Source organism: Chamaea fasciata, unplaced genomic scaffold (assembly GCF_029207755.1).
Source record: "Chamaea fasciata isolate MVZ Bird 193981 ecotype frontalis unplaced genomic scaffold, bChaFas1.0.hap1 SCAF_4, whole genome shotgun sequence".
Taxonomy (NCBI): domain Eukaryota; kingdom Metazoa; phylum Chordata; class Aves; order Passeriformes; family Sylviidae; genus Chamaea; species Chamaea fasciata.
This window is the reverse complement of record NW_027094089.1, coordinates 36,100,209-36,112,994: the sequence shown is the minus strand read 5'-3', so window position 1 is coordinate 36,112,994 and position 12,786 is coordinate 36,100,209. Positions and strand designations below refer to the sequence as shown.

General features: G+C 40.9%; 1 protein-coding gene across 2 annotated transcripts in view; it reads left to right on the top strand.

Annotated features, from left to right (window-relative positions):
• Positions 1-11,327: 11,327 nt before the first annotated feature.
• Positions 11,328-12,786, top strand: part of ARB2A (ARB2 cotranscriptional regulator A) — a 272,494-nt gene continuing 271,035 nt past the window's right edge. For both annotated transcript variants that reach the window (XM_066181284.1, XM_066181283.1), the window contains exon 1: positions 11,328-11,401. The gene's annotated coding sequence lies outside the window, so the exon portion shown is untranslated. The remainder of the gene's footprint in view (positions 11,402-12,786) is intronic.

Here is a 12,786-nt window from a genome sequence, read left to right as displayed (position 1 = left end):
TGATTTGGGGTCTTATCTGAAATGCCGGGTTTTCTCCTCTTAATTGCTCTTTTTGCTTTTCATATAAAGCATCATCAGACCACTTAAAATGAAAATGTGGACAATTACATCTTACAAATCTCCAAAGATCTTGTTACAACACTGCTACGCAAAAGGGCTGTGAGGCGTTGGAGCTTAAAAGATGCTCAAAATATTAATTAAAGAACAAAGTAGACATTTTCTTCTGCTGCCAGTGTAGTAATTTCAGACCATAAAGGAAGTGATGAAGTGTAAAAACCATTTATCTTTGCTTTGTATTTCACCTTAGAAGATAAGTGGTGGACTTCAGGTTTAAAACCTGTCTACAGGGATCTTCCGTGACAGCAGGTTTGGTATTCTGACAAATGAGGCAGAGATATTCCAAGCCATACAAATAATGTGTTAGCGTACATGGAAACTGGAGTTCAGAATATTCTCTCCTATTTTATCAAAATCGATTGTACAAAATTAACTTTTTGTATAGTTACATGAAGTGCCTGTGTGGTGAAACTGGTTGACATATTTCTTGTGAAAAGCTTCCCTTCTGGGAAATACCTACTCTGAAGAGGATAAACTTTGCAAGTGAACAAGCTAATTGAGAATAAAATTCCTCACTTACACTTAAGTGGGAATAGCCATACTGTCACTTCCCTGGTCCTGTTGGCCACGCTATTTCTGATAAAGGCCAAGATACCATCGGCCTTCTCTGGGCAGATTCTGGCTCATGTTCAGCTGGTTGTTGACCAGCAACTTTTCTGCTGTGCCTCTTTCCAGTCACTCTGCGCCACACCTGTGGCATTAATTTGGGTTGTTGTGACTCCACTGGCCTCAGCCTACTGATCCAGCTTGTCCAGATCCCTTGTAAAGCCTTGAAACTCTCCAACAGGTCAACACTCCTGCTCAATTCGGTGTCATCTGCAAACTGACTGAGGATGCCCTCTAGTCCCTGGTCCAAGTAATTGATAAAGGTATTAAACAAGAATGTCTCCAATACTGAACCTTGGGGAATCCCACTTATGACTGGCCAATGACTTAACATCTATAAGAACTTAACAACGTGAAAGTGGAACCTTTGCACAGTATTTTATTTGGATGTTTTTCCTATCCAGACCTATAAATGCATCTTTTAGGGTATTTGAGTGCAAGCAAATGTGTATTTCAAATTGTACTTGACCCACAATCCTTACTGAGAAATATCAAGGCTTGGTCTTGCTGGCAATGTAACCATTCCAAGTAACCTTTAGGGTACAAAAGAGATATCATCGTGGCAATATTACTTAAAACTGAATACACGCTTGTACAACATTCATATTTCTTCAATAAAATTACAGTAATAATAAGAATTGTACAACTGAGATTGCTAAGTAACATGCCATTAATTTATCAAGACTGCTTGCTTTGAACTTAAACACTTAATTGAAAATTGAAAGAGCTGACCATTTTTCCTTTGCATAGATGTATTCCATAGATGCTTGTGTGTAAAATTAGGAATACTTTTGTAACTGTAAAACTGCCACTTTCTTTGTTTTTTTCTTCCTAAAACAATAGTTCTGTATTCTGTAAAAAGTTCTGCTGATTCTAAATTTGATTTAAGATTAAATTAATTTTTAAGAATGATGCCATGTCCTGGCTTTTTGACACTATTTATTGATCCAGGAATGTCTCGTGTATGTTTAGCCTAAGAAAATGAAAGCAACAGGAGTCAGATTTGTTGGCTACAGTGTGGGCCAAAAGTGTCATGACCATTGCAATCTGATCATGTTAAATCCTCCTGAAAAGCTGGTCAAAAAAAAGAACTAAAATCTGTTGAGTACCAGACCTTTCTGAGTGGGCAAGAACTGGCCTCACTGGCTCAACTGAATTAGCTCAAAAGGAAGTTATTATATTTATAGAAATTGATTGGATCAGATAGCACAAACTAGGTTAACTATACATTATCAGTAATGCTCATATCTAATTATCATTTAACAATTTAATATACTTAGCTTCTTTTACAAAATGGACTTCAATGGGAGACTTCATGGCATGGAATATCTCTCATTAGGTTTGTTTAATGTCCCCTTCAGAATGCTCCAAATCTTAACATCTTTCATCTTTTGAAAGGTAATTAATAAAATTAGAAGCAGGGCAAAATTGAAATTTCTTTAATAATAATGAAACTCAAAAACAGAGGAGAAAGAGAGATATTTTGGAAACAGATTAACATTTAGACACAGCCCTGTTTTGTAGTGACTGCTGTCCTGACAGACTCCCACAGACCATGCTTTATTCTAGCAGAGGGAATTTGATGTGTATCCACGCTATTTGCTCAGGAAATATGTGCAATGGCAAATGGATGTTACTCTAATTCACCTCTACATCACCACAGCAGTGCATGGTAGGCATGAGGCTGGCTTCTTCCAATTAGCTTTTTCTGGTAGAAATATTCCATTTCCCTCTCAGCTGGAAGGTCTTCACAAAGTACTAGTGAGTCTTGCGTACAGTAAAACATCAATTATATGCTGATATAATATTATTTTATGGTGCTCCCTAAAAATATGTGCAATCATTTCTAGTGACAAACACTACTCACACTCCCAAGGCAACAGTTGAAAGACAAAGGCATTAGATTCATTGCCCAATTAGCCATGAAACGAGAGAATAACTTGATGGAAACAGGGGGATTTCTAAGTGACTAGATAGATCTTGAGGAGGTTCTTGTTGGAGGAAAGCCACTTTTCCATAGTAATTTTCCATATTGTAAACAGTGTTATGAATGGAAGCAGAATCTCTAAAACTATTTTAGGTATAATGAGTAAAGATGAGCTTGCTTTATCCTCTGCCTTTGGACTGCAGCACTTGAAATGCAGTCTAAACTAACTGACATTGCCAGGAAGGCAGTACAAGAAAAACATGCAAGGTCTTGAGCAGGTGGGGTTAAAGACTTTGTAATACCCATCAGTAAAATGACAGAGGAACCAGATCATTTGCTTTAGCAGCATCATTTGAGAATAGACTGTTACCAATTATTGCAGCAAGTAAAGTGATAGGGTGCTGACAGAAAAACACTCTAAAATCTAAGAACTCATGCAAAGAAGTGAAAATAAATCCAAACACTTTTTTTTTTTTTTTTCCTGAAGAAAGTGATTCTATAACAAGTGTCTCAGGAAGAATTGGCAATGACCATATACTAATGAGTAAAGGGCTCTTCTGAATTAAGACTGTATCTCTAAATTTAATAGATAATTATCACTAAGCCGACAAGAAGTCCGTGAAATCATGGCTGGTACAAATTTCACTAATAGAGAAAGACCTTTGTATCCCTGATAATTTCAGCTGTTAATAAGTTGCAAGCATCTCTGAGAAGATATAATGTAATATCTCCTAATGAAGAAAGTGTTTATGTTAAAATTATACATTTGCTGCCTATGTAGTAAAACTGACTGAAACACCTTTTGTGGAAAACCTTCTCTTCTGGGGAGCTCTTATTTAAAATAAGATACATTTTGCAAGTGAAATAATCTAATCCAAAATAAACTCTCTCACTTAGTCTTACACATGAATGTCCATATATGGATTTGTTCCAAACGGGGGTGTTGTCCTTTGAATTCACACACCTTGTAATCTTTAAAGAATCACACTGGGAAAAAACCCAACAAACAAACAAAACCCCCAAACAAAACCAACAACAATAACAACAAACAAACCCCAAACAAAACCACAAAACCCAAACAAACAAAAGACAAACAAAACCACAAACAAAAACCCAAACAAGAAAACCCACCACCAAACAAACAAAAAAATTCCAAAACAAACACCCCACAAACCAACCAAAAAAAAGGACAGAAGAAAACAAGACCTTTGTGTCCCTTCACTGTTTTCTCCCTGATGCATTAATTCAGCAGTAACCCACTGGGTAACAGTAGGACAGTTCTGTTTTTCCCTTTACAAGCATCAAGTCTAACCATTAACCCAGCACTGCCAAGCCACATCTCCATATCTTTTCAGTCCCACCAGGGTTGCTGGTGCCTCCACCATGATTATAGAGTTTCTGCAGTAAATTGATCCAAGCTCCAACTAACAACAGCCTCATTATCTACACTGCCCTGAGTTACATCCATAGTCTATCTGGAAATAAGGCAAAGAACCACATAATCGTAATCATATTCAACGGGTTTGATTTTTTCTGGTTACTATGTCAAACAGAATACCATGTGTGCCATGCCAAACACAGGTTTCAAACTTTATTGGTAATGGAGGTTTGCTGCAACAGCACATAACTTCTTTCTTTTAGGGCAACCTTTTAGAAAAATAGTATCTTTTCAGCTCTCCCAGTAAATACAAACACTGATTAAAAATACTTCTGTAAAACAAGCACTCAGTCATTAGAAAACCTGATGAATGATTAGCAATGCACCTATGAATGTTTTTTACAATACCTGTTAATGTCATGGTTATGTATATTCTGTCCTAGATTAATCCACAAGAGAATGGAATATGATTATACAAGAAACTTTGATAAATTTCTGATTGCCTAATATCTAAGAATTTTGTCCCATAATCTGTGGTTTTGATGTAAAAAGTCAATAACTTTTGAATATCGGTTTCTATGAAGAAATAGAGTAACATAGTTCTTCATGGGTTAGCTTGATGCTGGTTTTATTTCCACCTCAATGCTGCTTTTCTGGCATCCTTGGCAAACATACTGGTTTTTTAATATTGCTGTAATTTACAATGTTAGTACTGCTGCCACTACATGGGCAAATATTTAATCTTCTTGATTGTTACAGAGACCTAAAGCAGTGTGGGTCCTACATGGATAATAATTTCAGGTTTAGGATTTGAACACTTCTGCTCCTAATGTTCCGCATGAATCTATGTTCTTGCATTGTTCCAAGCTACCTTTGTTATCTGGGCAGTGGAAGTTGTGCTACCAGTGAGTTATATTTTGTACTTAAACAAATGTATTTTGCCTCGGGTTTTATTTTCTTTAATTTCTCTGAAGTTTAAATTTACCCTTGGAAAACCATAGCACATTTGTTCTCACAACCTACAAGTGTCTAAATACTTATCAGTAAAGCCTGTGCCTTCTAAAACCTGATACAGGGTCCTAGAGAACCAAGAATTCAGTAAATGTAAAATTGAGACCAACCACCTGCAAGGTTATCATTTAAGAAATGTAGTGATTGTTTTCACCTGGATTTTCACCTAATTTAGAAATTTAATCTTTAAAGAGTTGTTTGCTAATGTGCAGGAAGCTTTGTGTATGTATAAATATATACATATTCCATTTAATTAACATGTCTTAAATGGATTTTATTATGTAGATTAAGATAATGCTTTTCCTCTAGATAATGGACAAACATTGGGGAAATAAGAAGTTGAAATGGCAGGTGGTTTTTGCTCTGATACATGGCTAGCAAACAACTAACTTTCTGTGAAAAGCCAGATGTAGCTTTGGGAATGAAATTTTGTTGGTGGAATCCTACTTGAAGGTATGGATTAACTTCAAGAAATTGATGGCCAAACAAGTGCTGTGAAGACTTTTTTTTCAGAGGCAAATGGATTAGGTCTCTTCAAACAACAATAAATTTCAGTTAAGGCTCCCAAATTTCACATATGCCCTTCCATTTTATGAATGAAGAAACTGAGAGAAGTTGTTGCATTAATGCAACGCTAATGTGTAATGTTAGTCATCTAGTCTCCTTTAACCGGAACATGGCAGTCTGTTCTTTATTTCCAAGAGCTGTACAGGGTCTGTATAATTACTGACTGTACCTCCACCAGACTTTGGTACCAGATAACTGCACTTTAGGGTGCACCTCCATCAAATGTACCCTTTAATTATGTAACAGAAAAGGCATATGTATTTGCTTTTCCATTTTCTGTGTACGCAAATGTTTGGATGGCAGTTGTACATTTTTTAAAAAGTTATAAAATACCCTGAAGGAACCATCTACTCTGAAATGCATTATTTATTCAAAAATAATTTGTGGAGTTGAGGGATTGATGGTTTAGAATTGAAAAATTATAGGTATGCTGAGTACATTCTTGCAAAAAAAAATGTAATGTCATATTGAGATCAAATATTTCAAAATTCAAAGTACAATTAAATTGTTTGCACATATAAGAGCAGTGAAATAACTTTGCAGGTTTGCATCATAAAACCATATATCTACAGAGTAAATAGTAGAACACAGACCATAAAGTTCTGTCATGAGCGTTGCTTTCAATTTTTGTTTTATTCCACCAAAACTTTTCATATCAGTTTGGCATTCTTTTAACAGCTATATACCGAAGAATTATGAGTGGTAACTTGAAATATATATCATATTTATTTAATCTTTCCAGCAAATGCAAAAGCAGTAAGTGAAAAACAAAGACATAAAAGATCGTAAAAACTCTTGAGAACATATAACGAAGCATAAGAGTGAATGTCACAACAGATTTATGTATATTCAACTTTCAGCAAAAACTGCTGAGGATGAATTTAAGAATATTATATATATCATACTTTTGGCATAATAGCAGGAACCAAAATAAATTATCCAGGAATAGGACGTAGGAAACAGATTCAGAGTGTAAACAACAAGTTAAATGAGAATTTTGAATTAAGAAATCTTTAAAGCCAAAAGAGAGGTTTTCCAGCACTGCAGAGCACTCAATAAGAGTGTTGTTTTAAAATGAGTTTTCAGTATTTCACTTTTTTTCTAAAGTTTCTAGTTCAACTATTGTGAAAAATATTTTGGAAAAGGTAGAACATTGTCTTTGTTTGTTTTGGTTAATGACAGACTAACTACATTGACAGTCATTAACTACTGTCTTGGTTTGGAAAGACAGGTGTCTGACAGGGAAAGCTGGAGCTTCCCTTGGAATTGAGAAGGTAAATCCCCTCCCTCCAAATTATCATAATTTTGCAATTTAGGGAGCTTTCAGGCAAAAATATGGGAATAGAAATATCAGTTCTTTACCAGGAATTTTAAAAATACAAATGAAGTAGTACAAAAAATACAAGCAAACAAAAAAAAAAAATTCCTAGAAACACTGACTGAGTCAGAATACGACCTGACACCCTGTTGGTCAGGGTGTTGGTAGCAGTCCAAATAAATCCTCCTGGAGTGACAGATGTGGTTCTGTTGGAGACGATCCTGCCAAAGGGTCCAGTGGTGGTGAGATAGGTCCAGTCTTCCTCTGGAAAATCCAGTGGAAAACAGGCTGTCCTGCAACTCTGAATTGCAGGTTTTATCCACGTAGGAATGCTTGGTTCCTCCAACTGGGTGGAGCATCTCACAGTGGGATGATGTAATTTTATCAGTCACGTGGTGCACCACAATGGCCCATTAACAGAAGATACCGCACTGAAGGGAGGATGGATTGTGGAAGAGATAAGGAACATTGCTCCATCTGGTTTTAAAAGCAGGCCCATTAGCAGAAGGCACCCACCCCCTTCCCCCTGGAGTTATGAGGAATGGGTTATACAAGAGACAAACTCCTCCCCAACCCGTTGCAACAGATGGAAAATAGAATACACATTTTTGGTTACATATTGCAACCCAAGACAACTATATGCAGTCCAAAACAGTTTTAATTATATGGTCAGTTATGATTTTGTAGGGGACTGTTGTTTCATAAACCACATTATTTCCTCTACATTTTTTGACATGCAGCTCTCTTTACCAGACATGGGCATTTCTGAATTTTTGAAGATATTTTATGAAACTAATTTCTACTGCATCTGAGTGTTTCAAACTTACCTTCACTTACCCCCACATAAGTAAATTATGTTTTTGCTTAAATTATGAACTGAAATTGATGCCTTAAGCTTTAGCTTTAGCTTTCGTATTTGCAGATTCTATGTTACCTAGGGATGTAGCTTTGAGCCTCATATTAAGTGTCAGTAAGCTTTCTTCACAGGGTAGGTAGACAAAACAAATCTTTTTGCTGAACACCAAGGACAACTCTCAGGCCCGAAAAACATAAACAATGGTGGACTGAAGGGAGGAACAAGAAGGATGGGACCTCACAACCTGAAGCTGTAATTGGACAATTAAACCCCAATATAGCAATGGACCAAAACTGATAAAAATGTAAGACCTCGTGACTGGGCGGGTTTTTTGGTGTAGTGTTTGTAGTGGACTCGGGTTGCAGCCTTGGTCGGGCTTCGGTCCTGTTCAAGGTGGATCCTGGAGGCCTTTCCATAAATACCTGTTTTATTCTCTAGCTCTGTCCAGTCTCTGTTTCAGGTCAGCCTTCTAGGCAACAAAATGAAAGCAGTTTTAATAATCTTGGATACAAAACTGTCAGGTGCACTGCTCTGTGGGTTGAGTGGTGGTGAATGATGCCACATCCAGTTGGTGACCCATCCTGGTCATGTCCCAGGAATCAGTGTTGGGCTCACTCCTGTTTAATATCTTTACTGATGATCTGGATCAGGAGATTGAGCCCATCAGCAGATAAGCAGATGACACCAAGCTGGGAGGGAGTGTTGATCTGCTGGAGGGTAGGAGGGCTCTGGAGGGACCTGGACTGGATAGATGGGTGAAATCCAATGATAGGAGGTTTAACAAGACCAAGTGGGAGGTCCTGCACCTTGGCCACCAGAACCCCTTGCAGTGCTACAGGCTGGGGACAGAGTGGCTGGACAGTGCCCAGGCAGAAAGGGGCAGTGCCAGACTGAACATGAGCCAGTGTGTGCCCAGGTGGCCAAGAAAGCCAACAGCATCCTGGCCTGGATCAGGAATAGTGTGGCCAGCAGGAGCAGGGAGGTCATTCTACCCCTGTTCTCGGCACTGGTGAGGTCACACCTCAAGTGCTGTGCCCATTTCTGGGCCTCTCAATTTAGGAAGGATGTTGAGGTGCTGGAACGTGTCCAGGGAAGGGCAAAAGAGTTGGTGAAGGGTCTGGCGCACAAGTCCTGTGAGGAGCAGCTGAGGGAGCTGGGGGTGTGTAGTCTGGAGAAAAGGAGGCTCAGGGCCTTGTCACTCTCTCTAACTGCCTGTAAGAAGGGTGTAGTCAGGTGGGGGTTGGTCTCTTGTCCCAGGCAACAGCAACAGGACAAGACAATGTAGTCTTAAGCTGCACCAGGGGGTGGGGTTTAGGCTGGCCATTAGGAAGAATTTCTTCACAGAAAGGGTGATGGGGTACTGGAATGGTCTGCACGGGGAGGTGGTAAAGTCACCATCGCTGCAGTGCCATGATCTGGTTGACAGGATGGTGTTATGACACAGGCTGAACTTTGTATTTCTAAAAAGTGAGCTCAAGAACCTTACCAGACATGCATACAATCAGAGACTCATAGCATGGTTTGGGCTGGAAGGGACCTTAAAGATGATTTTGTTTCAACCCCTCTGCCATGGGCAGGAAATCTTGCACTAGACCAGGCTGCTCAAAGCCCTGTCTAACCTGGCATTCAACAGGCATGCAGATGTTTTTGCTAGTATTAGCCTGTTACTGGTATTATTGTAGGTCACAGAAATCTATGAAGATACCAGAACTCCATAGTTCTACATGCAAACAGAAGATAAAAGCCCAGTTTCCAGAAAAAGGCTATTAACTACACACTACCTCTGGTTCCTCTTCACTCTGATATTTGGAGTTTTGGGGTTAGTCCTATGAATCTTGGCAACTTGCCCATTCAAACTGATATCTCTTTGCAGAGCTATGAAGTTTTGAAGAGCTTCAAATCTGTGGTCAACATCTCTCAACCCACAACATCCTCATGACTTGATTCAATAAAGTTACCCTCCTTAAATCCTTTCCTGACCTGGAATTACAAAAGGCTGTATCATGATCAGTACATTTTTAGCTGTACTACTCACAGCAATGGTCCCTGAAACTTGATCTAGACTCCTATATTCTAGTGGTTTATCTTTTTTATTGTTTGGGATGTAGGCTTTTGTTGTCTGGGTACTGCAAGAGATGGAGAATGATGGTGAACCAGATTAAGACCACAATTAAAGGCATGAACTACTTCTAATGTGAGTTGGTACTAAGGTGGTTCACTTCACAACTTAGTGGTACTTACAAACAGAGATGGAATGAACTTCAAATGGGAGGACAAGATTGCTTACATCAGTAGTATCCCTAGTGTCTCACCAAAAGACTCACATCTAAGTGCTACTTTTTTCTAACATGGGAAATACAGTCAAAATAGTTTCAATATGAGAGGCTCAAACAAAATTTCTAAAATGTAAACAGACTAATTCTCCAAGACATTATAATATTTTCTGCACTGAAGAAGAAAAGTTTTTCTCTTGCTCCTTCCTTACATATTGCAGAAAACACCAAAACATATTGCCCAGAGAGGTTGTAGATGCCTCATCCTTAGAAACATTCAGTGTCAGGTTGGACAGGGATCTGAGTAACCTCATCGGTTTGAAGATGTCCCTGCTTATTGCAGAGGGACTTGGACTAGGTGGCCTTTAAAGGTTCTTTCCCATACAAACTATTGCACTGAGAGCAAAAATACAAGGTTGCTGCTTTGAGTCATTACAGAGAGAGCAGCTGAGAGTGACCTTGATGGAAAACATTTCTCTTACGTTGACCTACCTGTCCATAGTTCTCGTTGCTGAATTTTGCCAGCAGTCCTGACTGGGATATAAGAGGGAATGAAACATTTCAGCTGCACACGTGGTATGTGGCAGTTTTCACATGTCCTTGGGACAGGAACACCTCACAACCATCCTGGGCAGGCAGAACCATGAGAGCATTTGCACATTGCAGGCTGTCAGCAGTCATCTGAGCAAATCTAGAGAGCTTTTCAAGGGAGGAAGACACGTATCCTTGAAATCAAACTCAAGGCGCTTCTCACTGTGCAAGTACGAAAGTGTTGTGACTGCTTGTGGCGACCGGTGTTTTGCTGCAGGCCAGCTCAACACAATCCTCGTGTACTTTTGAAGATGCCTGAAACACCTAACATGAAAAATGTTATCGTCTTTTCTTTTTACAAACTCCTAAGTGATCAAAATAGAAAGCTGGAAGTGGAAACACGACCTTCCAGCGATATCTACCAGCACCCGGGCAACAGCCCAAGATCTAGATACCGGTACTCGCCTGGTCCCTGTCAGTGCTGCCGGCAGCCCGCCGCCTCCCCCCTGACTTTATTCCGACAGAGCTCCTCAAACACCCGACCTCTGGGCAGCGCTCCGAGAAGCTTCGGCTGCCCACAGGCCGCCGCCGCTCCCCGCACGGTGTCCGGGCGGGCGGCCCGCGGGCGGACAGCCCGGCAGGACGAGGCAGCCCCCTCTCGCACTACACTTCCGGGTTCCCCGCCGCGCCCCCGGGCACTGACGTCAACGCGCGCGGACCCCGGAAGTGGAGCCGGCAGGGGGCGGGCGGAGCCGCGCGGCGCTAGGCCCGGAGCGGCCGCGCGCTCCCCGCTCCGCCGGGCCAGCGGTGGCGCCAGGTACGTGCGGCGGCCCGGCCCGGGCAGCAGGGGGGCCCCCGGACCCTGCGCCGCCCGCGACGGGCGAGTCGGGGTGGCGGCGCCCGGTGCCTCTGGCAGCCCTGCACCGGGATGAAGGCTGCGGGCCCGCGGGCCTCCCGTGTGCCTGGCGTCAGGCCCAGAGCGGCGGCGGGAGCGGACGGGGCGGCGGCGGCTGCCTTTGGCAGGGCCCTCGGGCTGCCCACGTGGGTGTAGAAGTAGCTGTGTGCCTGTGTCACTGGGGGTGCGGGGAGATGGCCACGATGTCACCGCCCAGGACTGGCCCCCGGGCTTTGCCGAGCACTGCGCTGTGTCTGCTGCCGCTCCACGTGTTGGCACCTTCGCAACTGCTTCCCGATATCACGGCTGTCACATGAACCAGAAACAGGGAATAACAGTTATAATTTTCAATTTTCTCCATAAAATCGAAGAATTTTGTTTTTCAGAATGTATTCTTTCAGTCATTGCTGCAGGTTTTGGTGCTCTCAGCTGCTTTTGCGAAACGAGACGTGCCAGTTTTCTCTGCTAATGCAGGCTTCCTGTGCAGTCGTAAATGACAAAAAGTCATTTGAGCATGATTCTTCTGACTTTATAATATACCTGGGCTTGAGTAGTAGTTTTCATTTCAAGTATTGCTCTTCTGATTAGGTGGGATTGAACACTTCTTTTTAGACTGAAGTTTCTTGTAGTTGTTCTGGCAGCTTGGAAAGGTGTGTGAATTATTTGCCATTTCTGGGTTATCCAAATGGAGGGAAATAATTTCCCATTTTAAATTGTTATTTTTACTTGGTTTTGGTTTGGCAGGGAGAAAACTCAAAACCTGTAATTGTAAAACAGGAGAGGTTGGACAAAGCCCACTCTCTGCTTTTTGTGGAGCTGTTGCCTTCTTTTTTCTTTCAAAGATAAGTGCTGAAGCTTTTGAGAGAGAATGAACCACTTTCCTTCCTGATACCTAACTTTTAACTCTGGTGTTACATGGGCCAAGCTACTCAGAGCCATGTGAGCCAGCTTGTCAAGCCTTTACAAAATGTGTTTTCCACTTTACAGTTTTTTTGCATGAAGTTTTTGGCTAAAGTATTGTGTTTGAATGAGCAGGTAACAGACCTTGTTCAGGACATACCATCATTGGCAAAAGAAGTGTTATGAAAGCAACAGCAATTATAAAGCTAACTGGATACCTTTGATCTTAAGCACTGATTTGGTGACACTGAAGAGCAGGGTGTTAACAATATTTGCCTTCAAAGGAGAAGAAATACCAATATTACAGCAGAAAGGTGGTGTACTTTTAGTAACCCTTAGAATTCTTGGAGTCTTTAAGGAGGCAGGGGCTGAAATAGAGTTGCAACTTGTGCTGTTACAAGTAGCAA